At 41.2% G+C, this 21,548-nt stretch overlaps 1 pseudogene; it reads left to right on the top strand.

Annotated features, from left to right (window-relative positions):
* The first annotated feature begins 20,250 nt into the window (after positions 1 to 20,250).
* Positions 20,251 to 20,706, top strand: LOC102528060 (small ribosomal subunit protein uS17-like; annotated as a pseudogene).
* The last annotated feature ends 842 nt before the right edge of the window (positions 20,707 to 21,548 follow it).

The following is a 21,548-nucleotide window of genomic DNA, read 5'->3' as shown; positions in this document are numbered from 1 at the left end:
TATTGCACATGTTCAACATAACATGGATGTTTTGAATCCTAAGGGAGTGAATCCTCTGATGGGCTTTTCAATGAAAATATGGGGGAAGCTTTAAGACATGCAGCTCTAAGGAACCACCCAGAGTATACCAGGTAGAGGCTCTATAGATATTTGATCCCAAAATTTCTAGAGGCCACATGTCTGATGGTGTCAGAAGGTCAAGTTTATACTCGAAAAATGCATGTTGAGCAGACGCAGCTGAACTTCGTTATTCGTGAATTCATGAATATTTGCAAATTTGCCTACTCACTAAAATGTATTTGTAATCCCCAAATCAACATTCACATTGCTTTCACAATCATCTATAGCCGTGAACAGAGCAGCAAAAAATTTGAGTCATCTGATGTGCACATAAACAGCTCAAGTCGAACAAGGCGATGCTTTGCCTTCCTTCTCTTTTGCCTTCCCTCATCCCGTAAACAAGTGTCCTTCCCTGGGCCATTTAGTGTCATGTTTTTCACATTTTTGTACTTTTTGTCGATGACTTCACTCTTTAAAATGGCCCCCAAGTGTAGTGTCGTGTGCTGCTGTCTAGTGTTCCTCAGCACAATGAGGCTGTGATGTGCCCTCCGAGAAAATACGTGTCTTAGATCAGCCTTGTACAGGCACGCGTTACAGTGCTGTTGGCTGTGAGTGCAATGCTAAAGAATCAACTGTATGTGTTAAGTAAAGTGTCTTTCAGCAGACATACGCACAAAACAAGGTTATATATTGACTGGTTGGCAAAAATGTTGTGACCGGAGGCTCACAGGAACCTAATGCTGTTTTTCTCTTTTTTTCAATTGAAGTATAGTTGATTTACAATATTGTGTTAGTTTCAGGGGTACAGCGAAGTTATATATATGTGTATATATATATACACACACACACACACACACACACATACACATACACACACATATATATATACACACATATATACATATATATATATATATATGAATCACCTTGCTGTACCAGATTCTTTTCCATTATAGGTTATTACAAGATATTGAATATGGTTCCCTGTGCTATACAGTAGGTCCTTGTTGTTTATTTATTTTATATATAGCAGTTAGTATCTGTTAATCCCAAACTCCTAATTTATCCCTCCCTTCTGCCCCCTTTCCCCTTTGGTAACCTTCAGTTTGTTTTCCATGTCTGTGAGTCTATTTCTGTTTTGTAAATAAGTTCATTTGCATCATCTTTTTAGATTCCACATGTAAGTGATATCATATGATATTTGCTTTTCTCTCTCTAACTTATCTCACTTAGTATAATAATCTCTTGGTCTATCCATGTTGCTGCAAATGTCATTATTTCATTCTTTTTATGGCTGAATAGTGTCCCATTGTGTGTGTGTGTATATATATATATAATCACATATTCTTTATTCACTCATCTGTTAATGGACATTTAGGTTGTTTCCATGTCTTGGCTATTGTAAATAGGGCTGCTGTGAACATTGGGGTGCATGAATCTTTTCAAGTTAGAGTTTTCATCTTTTCCAGATATATTGCCCAGGAGTGGGATTGCTGGATCATATGGTAACTCTCTTTGTAGTTTTCTTAAGGAACCTCCATACTGTCCTCCATAGTGGCTGCACCAGTTTACATTCCCACCAACAGTGCAGGAGGGTTCCCTTTTCTCCACACCCTCTCCAGCATTTATTATCTTTAGACTTTTTGGTGATGGCCACTCTGATTGGTGCAAGGTGATACCCTGTATTTCTTTTAGAAGCAATCATTTAGGATTTACTAATTCAATGTTTGTGGCAACTTTATAGAACATAACTGTCATAAATGATGAGAATCAATTGTACGATGTACCAGGACTGTTGGAGGCCCTGGAGAGGCAACAGTAAAACAAAATGGACAAAAATTCCTGCCCTCATAGAATTTACACTCTAGAAATGAGAAGCAGACATAAGTCAGTCAGTGACAAAGAATGTTAGATGACGGGCACAATGGAAAAAGTGGAGCAGGGGGTGGGATGGAGAGTATGAGGCTAGATTTGCTTTTTGTTCTTGTTACTGTTGTTTTTCTGGGATTTTTTTTTTCCAAAATAGAATGATCAGTGTAGACATAACTACGAATCAGATGACATTTGAGAATTCATGAAAGAGATGAGGGAGCAAGCTAAGCAACTTCGGGGGGAGAGCGGAAGGAACAGCCATGCACAGGCCTCCAGTGGAAGCATCCCTGACATTGTGGAAACCAGGAGGGCGCTCGTGTGCTTGTGGTGGAGTCAGTAGGAGATGGGGTCAGAGAGTTGGAAAGGTCAGTAAGGCAGCCCGTCGTAATGACTGGAGCTGTCACTCTGCCTGAGAGACTGGAAGCAGACTAGGTGGAAACAGGACAGCAAATAGAAGAATGCTGCAAAAATCTAGACTTAGAGGGTGTTTATGGTCAGTTATGAAAAGTGGTCAGATTTCAGACATACGTATTCTGAAAGCAGAGCCAGCGAGGTTACTGGTGGATTAGATGTGAGGCTGTGAAAGACATAGTGAGGTCAAACATGACTTCAAGGTTTGGAGCCTGAGCAGCTTCAAGGATGAAGCTGCTTTAAACTGAGATGGGAAAAAAAAAAAACTATCAAGGAAGCAGGTTTTGGACAGAATCTCGGGGTTTCGATTCTACCCATTTCAAATTGAGATGTCTATCAGATATCCAAGGAGAGCTATAGAGTTGGCCACTTGGTATACAGGACTGTAGTTCAGAGAAGTCCAAACTAGTAATGTAACACACATTTGAAGTCCTCAGCACACAGATGGAATTTAGAGCTATAAACCTGAGTGAAAGCACCAAAGAATGAGTGTAGGTAGGGAAGGGAAGAGAAGAGGTCCAAGATTGAAATCCCAGGTTCACTCAATGTTAAGAGATCAGGGAAAAGAGAAGGAATGAACAAGGCAGATTGAGAAGTATGGTCTCCCGGAAGCTGAGTGAAGATGGTGCTCCCAAAAAGAGAGAGTGATCACTGTGTCATCAAGTCCAGATGTCAGGTGGGATAAGGACTGAGAATTGACTGTTGAATTTAGCAACATAACAGTGGTGTGCTGGTAAATGTTTAACAGCTGGCTCTCTGGGGGTGAGGATGGTGTTGGGGGGAGGGTCTGATTTGTTGAGTTTATCAATTTCCATGTTGAAAATACTTCTAACATGGCTGATTTCAAGCTTTTAATGTGATGTCACTGAATGCAGAGTTTAGAAGAGACATATACAGTTGGCTCTCAAGAGGCAACACAAACTGGCCCCAGCACATCCCTGAATGGGATTGCTAACCATTACCTCAAAAGGCTTTGGCTTCTAAAAGGAAAATGCCAGGTCAAGTGTAAACCTGACATGACTAAATTGACATCACCTAGACAGAGTCAACTGACATTTATCTTAACCAACATTCATTTACTGGGGTCAGCCCAACCACCTTGCTAAAGGCACCTGGGGCCAGAGGAGGGTGTCATGGTCTCTGCAGCCCAGACTCATGACAACCTTTAAAGAGAGTGCATCAAAAATGAACAGGTGCAAGGCATAGCCCCTATGCCTATAAAAAGTGCATACTGGAGTTAATGCCCCACTAACCCGAGGAGCACAAAAGGTTGCCAACAGCCTCCAAAAGCTAGCAGGTGTGAAACAGATTCTTCCTCAGAGCCTCCAAAAGGAACCAACCCTGCTAACACCTGGATTTAGAACTTCTGGCTTCCAGAACTGGGAGAAAATAAAATTTAGTTGATTTAAGCCACTGGGTTGTGGTAATTTGTTATGGTGACCCGAGGAAACTAACATAGACTGTCCAGATGGGAGCATTTTTCACAGAAACATCAGGGAAGAAGGAGAGAAAAAGAAAATTGAGATGTGTGGTCCCTGAAGTGGAGTGAAGATGGCATTCCCAGGAGGAGGGTGTGATCCCCTCTCTGCTGCCTGTAACAAGACCTAGACTCCTGGGTCCTGGCTGGATCCTGACCGGCTCATCATCCACTGTGCAGTTTCCCTCAGAACTCCTAACAGCAGGTCTGTTTCCTCCACTTACTGATTTGACTGGTTTTGTTGATGGGAGCAACTTTGTGGGCAAGTTTGATCCATGTAGACAGAACTCCAGGAATATCTGTCCTCAAAGTCACTCAGTTGTACACAAGCTGAGGATAAGCCTGCAAGAAGTAACACTGATATATTTGGTGATGACTACTATCGGTCAAAAGTAACGTCCTCAGTGGCTCCTGGTTGTGCCTAAACTCCCCATTAGTTCTGCCTTTATGTGCAGACATCAGATAAAATGCAACCACCGTAATGGAATTAAACCATCATTAACACATCAGCTCTGTGGGAAGCACCTTTCTGGTGATGAATTGTGGAGTGAGGAAGGAGAGAAAATTCTTGAGCCTAAGCAAGACCCAAAAGGAAATTATCTGGGAATCCTGGACCCTTGAGAATGTTTAGCAAGGGATTGAGAAGACTAAAATGGAGTTGATGAGGAATGAGAATAAATCATGCTTATGTCTATTTCTTTTTGTGTTGGCTGCTCAGAGACCAAAGTGGCCCCTCGCTGAATTCCATTTAGAGCCACTTACTGAGGACCTGCTAAAGGCAGTGCTCCCTATGCAGTGGGTACCAGAGCTACAAGGATAAGTGGATCCATCTGTCCATTAGGGAAGAAGGCCGACGCCCGGTGGGGAAGGGAGTACATGTTGCTGTGAGTGACAGTAGAGGGAAGGGAAATGAGACCATATTTCTCAGCTTCTGAGTGGTGATGCTCCCAAGACTGCAGTAGTTTTTAACATTGAGACCTACATGAAGTTCTACCAGAAGGAAGACACGGACACTAATAACAGACTAAAGAAGATTCACTGGAATCTGGTGGCTCAGAGATCCAAACATAGGTCAGGTATTTGTCACCTTTACACAGTCCAGAACTCACCTGCATAAGCTTCTGCCATTTCCTGGGAGGAGGAAGTCTCTATCCCTCAGATAAATGGCAGGAGCTTGATGGACAGAGGATCGGTGGAACCTTTTGGTTTGTGTGGCAAGATGTTCTAGGATCTTGATCAGGAAGAAAAGCACACAGTGTCTTCATGAAGCCCCTTGGGTTTCACTGTGGGGGTGACTCTGACCTCCCCTTGGCCTCCGCTCACACTCTGAACAAAAGCTGTATGTAGAAGAGTTCGGATGGAGAATCCATTGGAGGAATCTTTCTTTGTTATTGCAGGCGAGAGGAAAAAGGCAAATGGAGACAGGCCCCTTGGAGTCATATATTTTGCTAAGTTTTTCATGATTTAGGTATAAAAGCTGCTTTTAGGCCTAAGGAACTCAGCTAATTGGTCAATTTTTCAGGAATGGGCACAATTTCAGGAGAATAGTTTTTCCCTTCCCTGTCCTCTTATTCCATCTCAGACAAAAATGTAGTAAGAAAATGAGGCCAAATGAAGCAAAGTTCAGGAGCGGGAGAAAAGTTACCATAAAAGCTTCAGCGACCACAGCTGGCCCAGGAACCAGCTCCTGATAAAAGGGAACTTTGGGCAAAAGAGCTTGAGATGAAGAAGGTGTTAGTGAGTGGAGCTGAGCCAGCCACACAGTGAAGTTTTGCAGGAAGAGGGGGTGGGGAATTAATTACAACGAATTCCTCCTAAAACACTGAGAGTCGGAGAGAATGCATAACTCAGAGGGTAACTGCTACTTCTGCCGGGTTTCAGAGAGCTACTTACTCAAAGGAAGCTCCAGGAATCTCTGCCAAGCCGATGAAATTGCCAACTTAGAGTCAGGAAAATTTGCTTCCAAGCCTCCTGGAAAAGGGTACGTGGACACAGATGGCAGGTTTGCTTTCTGGTTTAGTAAGGAGTAAGCTTCTATTTGTTTGGTTCTTTTACTGGTCTCTACCCCCTGCTGATATTGCCCTTGGCAGAGGATGATTGCACTGACCAAGCCAAATGCAAGCTATAAATCCAGAGATGCTTTATATTGTATTAACTCCAGCGAGGGGTTGGAAGGCCCAACACAAACATGCCCATCACAATATCGGAGGTTCATTATTTGAAGGGCAGACTAAGCCCTGGAGGGATCTAGTGTGTGGAGCAGAGACTGAGAACAGGAATTGAGGTTGAAGCAGGTCGGTGGGAGGTAAGAGGGGGTCACTCCAACTTTGCTTTTGGTCACTCTACTCAGAGGATGGCTAGAAAAATCATTCTGGAGGGGAAGTCAAACAAATGAAGGTTCAGTAAGGCTGAAAATGAAGAAGGCCATATCTTAAAACAAGCTAATAGGACCAAGAAGCAGCTGCCAAAGACTGCTCCAACTCCATTTCATTGGCAGTGAAACAAGTCAAACACTGGCCCTTTCTTAGGAGTGACCCTTGTTGAAAAAACATCCTGTGTTTTGCTAAGTGGTCTGTCTCTGAAGAGCACTGTAAAAAAAAAGAAACTCTAGCTGTGACTTTAGCCAAGGCAGGTGGTCTCACAACTCGTGAGGGGCTGACGGGGCCGAGTCCTCAGCATTCAGAGTGAGGCAGGAAATGACACAAACCAGAGGAGAAATATGGAATTCAATACACTGCTTTCTGGGGGGATAATCTCCAGGAAGAATGTCCCCACTCCCTATACCTGACCTGGAATAGCCAACTCTAAGCTGAGTTGGCTTTGGGGATGAGGTGTAAGGTAAATTGGATCCCCTGTTGGTCTGTGATTTTAAGCCCAAAGTACTCTCTTGTGGACACAAAGTGGGTGTGAAACATTCATTGACTATTTCCCTGTTGTTTTAAATCAAGGCTCAGAATTCTTGAAGTAGACCGCTTGTGCCAGAACAAACTACCAGAAGACACATTTGATGAGATAGCCAAAACGGCTTCTGGGGGCTCGTCCTGGGACAGTTGAATTCAGGGGCTCTGGGACAACGCACTGCTCCCTAGCTAGCACTCACTCCTGTGTGCCACACTGCCCGTCATCCCGGCCTGTGCCCCTGGCTGTCTCCATGTGATCCCCTTCAAACTTCACCTAGCTCTCAACGTCTGTTTGGCTGAAATTACACAGCAGCATTAGCTGCTGGTCATGGTTGAAACCCTCCTGATTCCAGATTTTCGCGAGGGTGGCCCACCCAAGTTTGGGTCTGCAGAAGAGAACGTGGAAATGTAAAGGCATGCTCTCTTACAGAGAACAGTTGACTGTCAGCAAAACACCACCCACTGGCTGTAGAGCTGTAAACAAAGGAAGGCTTGTCCTTCCTGACATGTTAAAAACTAGTCAAAAGCTTGGCTGGCTACTGGAGTAGTTACAAAAATAGGTTAAACACCTTGTGCCCTAAGAATATGTATTTTTTATAGTCTCACCAGGTGATTCCCCAAGTATGCTAAAAGTTTGGGATCCATGCCTTAGCAGTAGCTCTTGATCCTGGCTCAGAGGAGGATCAATATTTTAAAATGCCACTGCTCACATCCCACTCTCAGAGACCCTGGGTTACTTGGATTGCAGTGCAGTTCTGGCACTGGATGTTTTAAAAGCTGCCTAAATGATTCTGATTTTCAGCCCAGGTTAAGAAACACTACCATTAAGGAGTCTTGCTGGGTGAAAGATGACCACAGATTTATTTTCCCTTTCTCTCTTCTGAGTTATTTAAAGATAGTGGCTTTCAACCTTGGCTGTATTCTCCCAAGGGAGCTTTATAAAGTCCTGATGCCCAGGCCATACTTCTACCACTGGAATCAGAATCTGGGGATAGGACTCAGGCATCACTATTTTTAAGGCTCTCCGGATGTCTCCAATGTGCAACCAATTTTAAGAACCAGTCATTCAGGGCCATCATTCAAAAATCCACAAATGACAAATGCTGGAGAGGCTATGGAGAAAGGGGAACCCTCCTACACTGCTGGTGGGAATGCAGTTTTGTGCAGCCACTGTGGAAAACAGTATGGAGATTCCTCAAAAGACTAGGAATAGACTTACCGTATGACCCAGGAATCCTGCTCCTGGGCATATATCCAGAAGGAACCCTACTTCAGGATGACACCTGCACCCCAATTTTCATAGCAGCACTATTTACAATAGCCAAGACATGGAACCAGCCTAAATGTCCATCAACAGATGACTGGATAAAGAAAATATGGTATATTTATACAATGGAATACTACTCATCCATAAAAACTGACAACATAACACCATTTGCAGCAACATGGATGCATCTGGAGAATGTCATTCTAAGTGAAGTAAGCCAGAAAGAGAAAGAAAAATACCATATGAGATCACTCATAATAAACAAAAAACAAAAACAACAGAAACAAAGCATAAATACAAAACAGAAATAGACTCATAGACATAGAATACAAACTTGTGGTTGCCAAGGGGCAACCAGTCATTCAGTGGGGAGGGTATAGCTCAAGTGGTAGAGTGCATGTTTAACATGCATGAGGTCCTGGGTTCAATCCCCAGTACCTCCTCAAAAAATAAACTCTAATTACCTGCCTCCCACAAAAAAAAGTAAAAAAAAAAAACAACTAGTGATTCAGAATATTTACCTGCCTTCTCCCATAATTTATTTCTCTTTTTAATTGAAGTATGCTCAGTTATGTGTCAATTTCTGGTGTACAGCATAATGTCCCAGTCATATATATATATATGTGTATATATATATATACACATATACATACACACACACACATATATATTTGTTTTCATATACATATATTTGTATTCATATGCATATATTTGTTTTCATATTCTTTTTCATTAAAGGTTATTACGAGATATTGAATGTAGTTCCCTGTGTTATACAGAAGAAATTTGTTTTTAATCTATTTTTATATATAGTAGTTAATTGTGAATCTCAAACTCCCAAATTTATCCTTTCCTGCCCCATTTGCCCCAGTAACCATAAGATTGTTTACTATGTCTTCAAGTCTGTTTCTGTTTTGTAGATGAGTTCATTAGTGTCTTCTTTTTTCTTTTTTAAGATTCCACATATGAGTGGTATCACATGGCATTTTTCTTACTCTTTCTGGCTTACTTCACTTAGAATGACGATCTCCAAGTCTATCCATATTGCTGCAAATGGCATTATTTTATTATTTTCTATGGCTGAGTAGTATTTCATTATATAAATATACCACAGCTTCTTTATTCCTCCTTCAACCTCCTAGTTCAAAAGAGCTTGTGAGGTTGAGGGTTAGAGTGAGACTGGATAGGAACTAAGGGGCAAGATCCAACCTGGTTCTCTTTGCCACTTAATTCCTGGCCATTGCTTATCTGGCGCTCTGGGAGTAGTTAAAGGGCAATGGAGAAACCTCCAGACCTATTGTTATATATTTCCAAGAGGAAGATTCTTAGATGAGTATCAACCTTATTTTTTTTTATCTTGATCTTCCCTGAGGTTTCTAAATATTATTCCAGGATAGGGATTTCAACTTTTATTCTTTTCCAGTATCTCATTTATGTGGCATATGGGATTAGAGAAGCAATGGAAAGCTGGAAGCCATTCTCTTCTAATTAGAAGACATATCAGCGCTTGAAATTTCTTACAGTAATGCTGCCAGCACAGCACCAGGAATGTTAATTACTGTCATTGGTCCTCAAGCCTGTTTCATAACTGATAAGGATTGTTCATATGTCAACACTGCAGTTAGAGACTCATAGAAGACTTCTGTCCTATATCTATTCAATGTCACTGGGTAATGACTCCCAAATTTGCCTTTGGGTGGGTTAGAAGGCCAAATTTGCCCCCTCTTTTAAAGGAAATGTTCAATCTGGCCTCAGCTGCTAATAGCAGAAGAACAAGATGAAATTCCAGACAGAGCTGCTTTATCTCTGACAGGTTTTACAGTCATGTCGAAGCAGAGGCTGTCTGTGTCCCCATTCCCAGCAGCTTCAGCCTGATCTTATTACTGCTTCCATGAGATGGAAGGGAAGGTTGTTCTTTCTGTGCCAGCCAAAGTCCCAGGTGCTCAGAGTCAACCTGGGAGACTGGAGTGCTGTAGCTCTTAGTGTTAGGTTCTTTCAGTACACACACACACTCACATACACTCACACACACTCACACATTTTCTCTAAAACACATCATTTGCACTGGGCTGGTGGACCCTGGTGTTCATTAGGAGTCGTTAGTCCACACCCTCCTTCTCTCTTGATCACCAGTCCTTCCCTGCCATGTGGCCTCACTCAAGTCCAGTTCTGATCTTCAGATAGTTTAATAAATCTGAACTGCAAGTCTTTCTTCCTCCAAAGGGTCTCTTCTCCTTCTTTAATTTATGTCAGCAAATAGATACGGGGGCAGAGAGGAAACAGTACAGCCTGCTGGCATATAACAATAGCATCTAAACCCAAAGCAAAAGGAGGTAGATACTTGCCTTAAAACTGCAAACCCCAAAGGGACCACTCCAGTAATCCTTCCCAGAATTCCAAACATTATTCACCTGAAATGACCTCTTAGAACTTAAAATGGTGACTTCAAAAATATTAACATTTAGTTCCCACCAGCTACTATTCATTGAGTATTGTGCTAAGCCCTTTATCTCTGACATATCAGTCTTCGATAATCCAAAGAGGGAAACATAATATCGTCACCTCCACTTAACAGAGGAGAAAATGTGCCCAACGTGTACACAGTTAGGAAGTGTGAGGATATGAGGCAAGGTGTGTCTGGATCCAGAACTACTTCCCGTTAACTGCTATGCCTCGTGCATTGGCTGCTGCTGTTGCTCCACTGGCTGGCCTTGCTGTGGCACGGGAGCATGGTCTTGCCATTTTTCTGTGCTTCCATCACACTTTCCCTTGTCACATTTGTTGACCTTATCCCTTTTGATAGCCTTGGTCCAGTTCTCTCTGAGGTGGGAGAGGTCTTTGCCAACCAATCTCATGGTTCTTTTACTAGGTTTCAAATGGGGTGTCTTTGTGCTATTTATTATGAACATGTAGAAACTAAGCTTCCAGATCTCTTACGGGTTCCCGGTTTGAGTTGAATTTTTATCACTTGAATGAATGGGTTCACAACCAATACAACATTCTTCCCGTGGATCATTAGATGGTTCCTCATGAAAAAGGAGAGCCCAGATGCTGTTCTGGGACAGATCAACATAAAAATACTTCTCCACTAGTAATCACCCATACACCCAGAATCCTGTGAGAAATGGCTTTGTAAATAGTAAACTGAGCACTGTTACGAGGTAATATTCTTATATCTCAGTGTGAACTGACCATCTCAATATGAGAGTTAACTGTGAGAAGATAGAGAATGTATAAGGTTTTGGGCAGAGGCTCCTGAGATACGCTAGAATGATTAAGGGAAGAGATTGGAATAGGAGAAGTTAGGAGGAATTGATAGGTATCAAAAATAAACATCTTAATTTTGCCTGAGGCCATGTTTCCGTTAATTGGCTTTTGGACCCAAATCAAGAGTTAGCAGAATTGAAAAACCTAACAAAAACAAAACCCACAGAGAAAAGAAAAGTTTTCATAATAGCCCAAGTGAAAGTAATGACATGAGCTAATCCAATTTGAAGTATAAACAAAGAAATTACTCCACGCAATGGGACTGACTCGTTTTGTTTCAGAACTAAATACCATGAAGTAAAGGGTAGGTCAGGGAACCTGGCCTAAACGTACCAAAGGGTAAGGGAGCTGGAGACTAATTATCCCACTGAAGGAGAGAGAGAAAAGGAACAAGAAGTTGTTCCATGACAACTGACCATAAAGTTTTCAAAAAGAAGCATTCAAATAGCACTTCAACCCACAATGCATGTTCCAAGAGGTTCACTGGGGAAAATATTTTTGATTTAAAAAATTCACTGATAAATAATACATTAAATTTTATTTTCTACATATAATTGATGGACTCGACTCTTCAAGGCCAGGGAGACAAACTGGCTAGATATTAAGTTTAGCAGAAAGAAGGAACATTTAAATTTTCCTTTAAGATAATAGTTTCCAGCGTTTTTCATGTCATTGCACACAGAGGAAATGACCACAATTGTATGGCATGAAGGTAAAAGGACTAGGTCATCTGAGGCAGAGGTTGCTGACCTGTGTCACCCCAGATCCACCTTGTTCCCAAAGACTGAGGAAGACCTCCCTTTCACCCAAGTAAGCTAGGTCCACCAGTTAGGAAACTCAGTCAAAGACTGGGCCAAGCCTATACAGAGGCCTCATGGGAAAGAGGACAAGGCACTGCAGTGGAGGCCACAGACCAACGCTTTTGTTCCAACTCTGCCAAGTGTAGGCTATTGGACAAGGCCCTTAACCTCAGTGAGCTCTGTCTCGTTATGCATAAAACCAAGTTAAAGATTCTTACATTCTCTACCTTACAGGGTCACTATGAGGATCAAGAGTACCATGTTCATGAACATAATCTGCAACCATAGAGTACTATAGACATGTATGGCATGATGACAATGGGTGTGATGGGCTTTTCTCCCCAACCCTGCCCCCATCTAGACCACTCTCACTTTCAAGACTCACCCTGCAATGGACAGCAGTTGACACTGAGGGGAACAATACGGCTGCTGAACTAGAGTGACTGGGAGCCTGGAGTGTGGGAGACTATCCTGCAGCTGGGCTTTCGAGTTGGGCCAAAGAGCTAATGGGGTTTTGGCTTCCTGAGCACCTCTGTTGAAACTCCCTGGGGAATTTTTGCTTTATGAAATTCCCAGCAACTTGGGATCCTGCTGGGTTGGTGATTAGAAGCCTGGAGGGCTCCCTACTGAATGAAAAAAAAAAATGTGTTTGAAGTCTGCTGGGAAGAGCTGTAGGAGGGAGTTGAGAGTTCTTCCCTGGCTCCACTGTGCATTGACAGAAGTTGCCCCTACCACTGTTTATTGCCAATTACTTTTGTCTCCAGAGCCAAAGAAAATATATTTGAAGTGAACCCTCCCTTTGAATTAGACCCATTTTTCCACAGATGGTGAAATGTTAATGAACGGGTATGTTGCACGATACTTCCACGTTGCATTAGAATTGATTTTTATAGGCTAAATTATTAACACTAGAGGTGCTTATATATCTCCTGATATGATTAGCAGATCCAGGAGCCATTCACATTAGCACAGAACAAGTTCAGAACCATAAAATACAGTATCTATTTTACTGAGATTGAAGTTGTAGGTAAAGAGATTGAGGTTACATATAATACGTCTCTGAAAATAGGAACAGCAAATTTTGTAATGGACTCCAGCAAAAGCGATTGCAATGCCTACTCTGGAAGTCTCTTAATTTTCTTTTCCTGTCTAGGAAGGGTATTCTATGATATTTACTGAAGTAAGAAGGGATGAAAGAGTTAGAATATTTCTTCTGGAAGTCATGTCCAAGAACAGAACGAATCCTGGATTCCCTCAAATTTTAGTTCACACAGGGAGTTACATTTGAAGAAGTACTATCTAGCAGCTAAGCAGTTTCAGTCTTTTCTTGTGCCTCTTTAATACCATTATTCAAAAGCCTTTCCTCCAGCTCACAGTTCTTTCCCGCCCTTCATCTGCTTCAGATGCTCTCCTATACCAAACCCTAAAACTCTTCTCCAGCCCTGAACAGCTCAATAAAACACATGAATTTTGCTTAGATCCTGGTTTGAGTAAACCAGCTATAATGCAACACTTCTAAAACAATAAGGGAAATTTTATTCTGGACTGCGTATGAGACATTACCAATAAAGTATTTATTGGTTTTGATAAATGTAATCATGGTATGGTGGTTATATAAGAAAAACACCCATATGTTAGCAATGTACACTTAAATACATAAGGGTAAGATGACATGATCTTGGGATTTGCTTTAACATACTTCAGACAAAAGAAAGAGAAGAAAATAAAAAATATGGATGAAGCAAAAGTGGGAAAATACTAATAATTCTAGAATTTGAGTGATTGATATTTGAAGTTCATTATTCTATTATTGCTACTTTTATGTGTGCTTGACATTTTTCCTAAGAAAAAATTTTTAGAAAAGAGAAAGAGGAAAGCAATTCCAAATATACTGAGAACATCATAAGCAAAGGCAAAAATAAATCAGAGAAATGTATTTTTAAAAACAATAATAAAAGAAGTATTTTATAGACAGATAAGTCCCTCAAGCAAGCTTGACATATTTGAGGGCCGTTCATGGAATCATGGGTCACACAGTGAAGTGTGTGGTGTATTTCAATACAAAATATTAAAATTACAAAAGCAGGATTGTACACACAAACATTTTAAGCTTTTATAATTCTTTTAAGCCTGAATGGCCTAGACTTATTCATAAGATATTTCCTAAATTTGTATCTCTCTTAAAACTGACCAATATCCTCTTGATATCTTTATTTAAATTTTTTTAAACAAATAGATTTTTAAAAAAAAAAACACTGAAGTAAAAAGTAATATGAAGTGAGGTATGACTCTGGGGGAAGAGAAGTTGTGTTAAAGCTTTTCAAAATGGAATTTAACCTCATGTTTTTAAAGCGTTGCTTTCTGGCAGGATTCATAGTTTTCCTCCCACACCCTCCAGTCTGTGGCCAGTGTCTGGAAGAAAATATTGCTACTTATAATTTTAAGGATTTTATTTTAAATTTAAGGGATTTTAAGAAATTAATATGGATTCTAAAAGCAACCGCCATGGGAAAAACAAAAAACTTTCTGAGAGTTCTAATAGAGTTTAAAGAAAACTGACATTTACAGCCAGTTGTTGCTAAAAGCACAAATTTCATTTGAAAAACTTTCAGGAAATTGGAATTGACTTACCCCATCCTGCATGGAATCTTGCATTCCTAATCACTAAAGCAGAGAGCTGAAAAGCAAGGGAATAACAGGGAAAGGGATAGGGGTGAGCAGAACATGGCATAAGCTAGAACAATCAGACGTTTTCCCTTTCTCATAATCACAATTATTTTTCCAGCTTTGACTCTTATTTGAGCAAGACTTTGTCCATCAAACATTGATCTAGCCAACTGATGTAGTGGAGAATTTGTTCAAACTGGTTCTTTTGCATCTTGTTGGCAGAAGGGGAAAACGAATGCTTGAACGTTCCAGTTTTCACCCTGACCTATAGAGATTTGCGGATGGGGAAATGGAGGTTCCTCCAGCTGGAGAGGTTAAGATGAACACACAGACAACTACAGGACCAGGAAGAAAGTGGGCCATCCTGTAGAAAGGTGTGATTATATGCCGAGACTTTAAAAGGAGAGAAAAAGACACTGAAACATAAGAAAGAAGCTATTTGGGGTTAGACCTTAAAGGATAGGGAAGGAATCAAACAGCAGATACAGCACAAGCAAATGCACACAGGCTATAATATAGAGGTGGTGCGGGATGGGGGAGGAGGTTCATTGACTGGAACACAAGGCAAATAGAAGGGAGTAGAGGTCAGAAGATGGTGTTGCCAAGTCCAAGCTCATACTGCTCACTGTACAACAGGCCAATAAATCAAAAGATGAGTTGTTGGGGCAAGGAACAGTGACTTTATTAAGAAAACCAGTAGACTGAGAAGATGGTGGGCTAGTGTCCCTAAGGTCCATCTTACCTGAGTTAGAATTCAGGCTTCTTTTATACTAAGTGGGGAAGGGGTGTGGCTGGCTGTTTCAAACTTCTTCTTTCAGGAACAAACTTCTTTGTACTTACAGCTGTCCACATAGGTCTGGTCCCAATGTTCCCATAAACCTCCAACAAGACAATTGTTATTTTCTGTTCTGCAACTTTTTATCTGTGTATGAATGGAAACGCATTATACCTTTAAAGGTCAGAGCCTTGAGAACGGGCCATCCTGTATATTTCAGGCTGTAGGCAACATTCTTTCACAAAAGGTGCAGCGCCAGCATGACTCAGCACAGGCAACAGTGCACAAAGGTGAGAGCTAAAGGAATAGATTCAATATGGAATCCAGTTTGCTCCTCTCTGTTATAATGGGGCAAGTACTTTATGGAAAATCTGGAATGCCAGGATGGGAATGTTAGGTGTTAGGTAGATACTGAGAGTGGCCATTGAGAGTTTTTAAAATATGATTGGAGCTGCTTTGTTGAGGGTAAATCTAGCAGTGGTGAGTAAAATGAATTGGAGTAATGAGAGGATAGATGGTAATAATTACTACTGTTACTGAGTACTTTGCTAGTGCCACTTAATATACGTATACTCTGATTGAGTGCTCATAGCAAGAGGTATTATTATCCCACTTTGTAGATGCAGAAAATGAGGCTTAGAAGTGTCTAAGCAACTTGCCTGAGCCATGCAGTTAATAAGGAGTAGAGGCAGTATTCTTACCTACTTTTTTTTTAACATTTTTTATTGATTTATAATCATTTTACAATGTTGTGTCAAATTCAGCACAATTTTTCAGTCATTCATGGACATATACACACTCATTGTCACATTTTTTTTCTCTGTGATTTATCATAACATTTTGTGTATATTTCCCTGTGCTATACAGTGTAATCTTGTTTATCTATTCTACAATTTTGAAATCCCAGTCTATCCCTTCCCACCCTCTACCCCCCTGGTAACCACAAGTCTGTATTCTCTGTCCATGAGTCTTTAGATTCCACATATGAGCGATCTCATATGGTATTTTTCTTTATCTTTCTGGCTTACTTCACTTAGAATGACATTCTCTAGGAGCATCCATGTTGCTGCAAATGGCGTTATGTTGTCGGTTTTTATGACTGAGTAGTATTCCATTGTATAAATAAACCACATCTTCTTTATCCAGTCACCTATTGATGGACATTTAGGCTGTTTCCATGTTTTGCCTATTGTAAATAGTGCTGCTATGAACATTGGAGTGCAGGTGTCATCCTGAAGTAGATTTCCTTCTGGATACAAGCCCAGGAGTGGGATTCCTGGGTCATATGGTAAGTCTATTCCTAGACTTTTGAGGAATCTCCACACTGTTTTCCATAGTGGCTGCACCAAACTGCATTCCCACCAGCAGTGTAGGAGGGTTCCCCTTTCTCCACAGCCTCTCCAGCGTTTGTCATTTTTGGATTTTTGAATGACAGCCATTCTGACTGGTGTGAGGTGATACCTCATTGTAGTTTTGATTTGCATTTCTCTGATAATTAGTGATATTGAGCATTTTTTCATGTGCTTTTTGATCATTTGTATGTCTTCCTTGGAGAATTGCTTGTTTAGGTCTTCTGCCCATTTTTGGATTGGGTTGTTTATTTTTTTCTTATTGAGTCGTATGAGCTGCTTATATATTTTGGAGATCAAGCCTTTGTCGGTTTCACTTGCAAAAATTTTCTCCCATTCCATAGGTTTTCTTCTTGTTTTATTTCTGGTTTCCTTTGCTCTGCAGAAGCTTGTAAGTTTCATTAGGTCCCATTTGTTTATTCTTGCTTTTATTTCTTCTAGGAGAAAATTTTTGAAATGTATGTCAGATAATGTTTTGCCTATGTTTTCCTCTAGGAGGTTTATTGTATCTTGTCTTATGTTTAAGTCTTTAATCCATTTTGAGTTGATTTTTGTATATGGTGTAAGGGTGTGTTCTAGCTTCATTGTTTTACATACTGCTGTCCAGTTTTCCCAACACCATTTGCTGAAGAGACTGTCTTTATTCCATTGTATATTCTTGCCTCCTTTGTCGAAGATTAGTTGACCAAAGGTTTGTGGGTTCATTTCTGGGCTCTCTCTTCTGTTCCATTGGTCCACATGTCTGTTTTGGTACCAATACCATGCTGTCTTGATGACTGTAGCTCTATAGTATTGTCTGAAGTCTGGGAGAGTTATTCCTCCAGCCTCTTTCTTTCTCTTCAGTAATGCTTTAGCAATTCTAGGTCTTTGATGGTTCCATATAAATTTTATTATGATTTGTTCTAGTTCTGTGAAATATGTCCTGGGTAATTGGATAGGGATTGCATTAAATCTGTAGATTGCCTTGGGCAGTGTGACCATTTTAACAATATTGATTCTTCCAATCCAAGAGCATGGAATATCTTTCCATTTTTTAAAGTCTTCTTTAATTTCCTTCATCAATGGTTTATAGTTTTCTGTGTATAATTCTTTCACCTCCTTGGTTAGACTTATTCCCAGATATTTTATTACTTTGGGTGCTATTTTAAAGGGGATTGTTTCTTTACTTTCTTTTTCTGTTGATTTATTGTTAGTGTAAAGAAATGCAACTGATTTTTGAACATTAATTTTGTAACCTGCTACCTTGCTGAATTCTTCGATCAGCTCTAGTAGCTTTTTTGTGGACCTTTTAGGGTTTTCTATATATAGTAACATGTCATCAGCATATAATGACACTTTTACCTCTTCTTTTACAATTTGGATCCCTTTTATTTCTTTCTCTTGCCTGATTGCTGTTGTATTCTTACCTACTTTTAATCGCTCTATGTGACTGTTTTTTAAGGAGGCTGGAACGGGTAGGAGGTGATGAGGATCCGAATGAAGAAGATGGTGATAGTAACGGAAAAAAGGGCTCAAACTCTTGAGAAGCAGGATTGGCAAGACTCAGTAAACAACTGCTCATGGAAGTCCTTGACTGGAAGCCTGGGTAAATGGGAAAGTGGGACTGTCACTAACCTAAGTAAAGAAACCAGAAGAAAAACCTGCTATGGGATAAAAGATTATTAATTTGCTTTTAGCTATGTTGAGTTTGGAATGCCATTAGTAAATTCCACTGAAAATGCTTATTGGGCACTTAGAAACATGGCTTGGTTGCTAAAGGGAGATGGAGTTAGGAAGAAATTGAGACACCACGAGCGAGCAGTGGCAAGGTAAACAGGTGAAGGAGGATGGGGAAGGAAATCATCCCAGCGTTTTGTTTTGCTTTTCATTTCTCTGCTGTCTCAACTGAGAATAGAGATGCCTTTTGAGTTTTGTCAGGCATCCCGTCCCAAACTATCTGCCCCCATTCAGGAATGAAATAGAGAAATGTAGGACAAAATTTTACAAAATGGTCATATAGAATAATTCTCCAGCCTTCTATTGTTGGGAAGAACGGAGGCAGCTTTAGTAGAAGTGTGAGGATTCTTAGTAAAAATTTAAGGGGCAGTCCACTCTCTGCCTTCCAGCAGGGTAAGACAAGGGCATCTGTCTTCAGACCTAAAGTCCGGGTCAGTGTTCCAGGGAGCCAGCGTGCATTGCTGTGCAGGGCAGGCTTGCAGGGGTTAACACAGGTCAGGGAGCACTTATGCCTTGTTTTGGAGGGCAAGACAGGCTTAGAGCTGGTAGGATACGCACTGTATCCCGAGATTCTTCATCTAAGGAGTCAGTTCTTTCCTAAAACATCCTAAACAACGGGAAGTGCAGTGGAAGGGCAAGATTCCACTGGTGAATTCCCCAGCAGACCTGACAAATGAATGACCTTGTGTCAGTGGGGTAAAAGTGAAGCAATAAACACAGAAGGAGTTTGTGCAATCCCATGTTGGCCAAGGAAGCTGCCTCATCACTCTCCTGTTGATGGCAAGCTTCTCCTCCATCCTCCACACAACTTGCCTCAGCAATTTTGGGGTGAAATTGCATGTTCAGAAGGATATTGCATGTTTCTGCTAGGAGCATGCAGGGGTCACGGTGGGATGACTTCCCTCCTATGAACTTGGAATGACGAGAAATAAGATTGCCTGATGAGACTAAAGCTTCCAACTCAATGCTGATGAATCAGAGAAGAAATATGAGAAACCACTTTAAAGAGCAAATGTGTCCCTGGGACAGCAAGATTTGACTGGACCGTGATTGATGAGATTAACGTATCTAAAGAAAAAAGGCATCCATGAGAAGGGGAGTTCTGCTCAGTTATCAACAAGACAGCTGCATTCAATGAATATTTGCTGAGTACCTACTATGTGCCAGCAGTGAGTCACATTCTAGTTGGGGAGACAGAAAATAGACAAATGCATATGTAACCAACTGTCAGGCAGTGATAGTGCGTGTCCTTCAGACAGCGTCCTCAGAGCAAGCAAAGCATCTAGTGTTCAGCTGCAGCAGCAGAGATGTGCTCCTTTAAGTTCCGTGCCTTTAGGAAGTATGCTTGGACCTACAGATCCAGACCTGCATCTCCAGCATTTACTAGTGATCTTTTAACCTGCTAATACCCCTTCTTTTGATTTCTTCTTGTGTGACTTTCATGAAGACAGAGATAAAAGAGTACATATCAAGAGTGTACAGCTCGATGAATTTTTCAAACTGAGCACACATTTTTCAAACTGGTTACACATCTGTGTAACCAGCACTCTGAATCCCTCCTCGTCCCGGTTCAGCCCCTCTACTGTTACCGAACCAAACTAGGGTCCACTTGCCCACACAGTGAAGCCAATCTAGAAGAAGCAAACTTGGATGCCACCGTGACTTTCCTTTTCTCAGGCGCCCAGGAAGATGGCAGACATTCAGACTGAGCATGCCTACCAAAAGTGGCTAACCATCTTTCAAAATAAGAAACAGATCCTGCTTGGAGAAACCAGCAAAAAGAAACTCCCACAATACTGCAGGAACATCGATCTGGGCTTCAAGACACCCAACAAGGCCATTACTACATTGACAAGTAATGCCCTTTTACTGGTAACATCTCCATCTGAGGTCAGATCCGGGTGTCATGACCAAGATAAAGATGCAGAGGACAGTTGTCATCCATGGAGACTACCTTCACTACATCTGAAAATATAATTGCTTCGAAAAGCACCAAACGAACCTGTCTGTACCTCTTCCCCCTGCTTCAGGGATGTCCAGATTGTTCCAGTGGGTGAGTGCCAGCCCCTGAGCAAGACTGTGTGCATCAACATACTCAAGGTCACCAAGGCTGCCAGGACCAAGAAGCAATTGCAGAAGTTTTGAGACTGGACCCCTGCCCACTGCCCCAAACAAAATAGTTATTTTCCCAGTTAGAGGGAAAAAAAAAAAAAACGACCTACTGACATTGGGTTGTGGTGAAGAAAAGTGCAGCGTTTACTGCAGGGCACAAAGCAAGGAGACCAGGTGGCTAATGCTCAAAAGACCCAAACTTCCTGATGGCTTTCAGGGAAAGGTTTTTAAAGACAGGGTGAGGGAGAGGGTTGTGGTGAGCATGATGAGTTCATGGATATTCTTCTGGTTGGTTGTGGTGAGGTGAACCAGAGTCAACATCACCCAACCTTCTGGTTCCAGCTGGTTTTGGGTATATGAGCTGGTGGTCAGCATTCAGTTAACTTCTCCCACCTGGTGGGGGCTTCAGTATCAACAAAATAGCTCAAGGATATGGCTCAGAATATTACCTATAGCTCTTGAGGAGGAACTAAAGGTCCCTGACTTTGTTTAATGCCTAAACTATTGTTATTTTGTCCTGTTTGTTTTCCTTTGTTTCTGCATTTTCTCATTTCTCTGATTAAATTTGCTCTTAGGAATCAGGGAAGGCCTAGGAGGCTGAAGTTTTTCTGCAAACAAGAGGCAGGCAGAGGACCCTGGGAGGTTAGGGTGGGTGTCTGTTGCAGGAAGGCCTCACAGGGTCTTGTTTGGTTATATTACCACCAAGAATTAATCTCTACCGTGACACTAACACCATAGATTTATTTTGCCTGTTTATGGACTTTATATAAATGAAATATACAGTATATACTCAGTACCTAATGGCTGCCTTGTTTTACTCAATGCTGTGTCTGTGAGATACAGTCATACTGTTGCGTGTTCTGATAATCTGTTCT

Source organism: Vicugna pacos, chromosome 15 (assembly GCF_048564905.1).
Source record: "Vicugna pacos chromosome 15, VicPac4, whole genome shotgun sequence".
NCBI classification, from domain to species: Eukaryota; Metazoa; Chordata; class Mammalia; order Artiodactyla; family Camelidae; genus Vicugna; species Vicugna pacos.
This window is presented reverse-complemented; position numbering and strand designations above follow the sequence as displayed.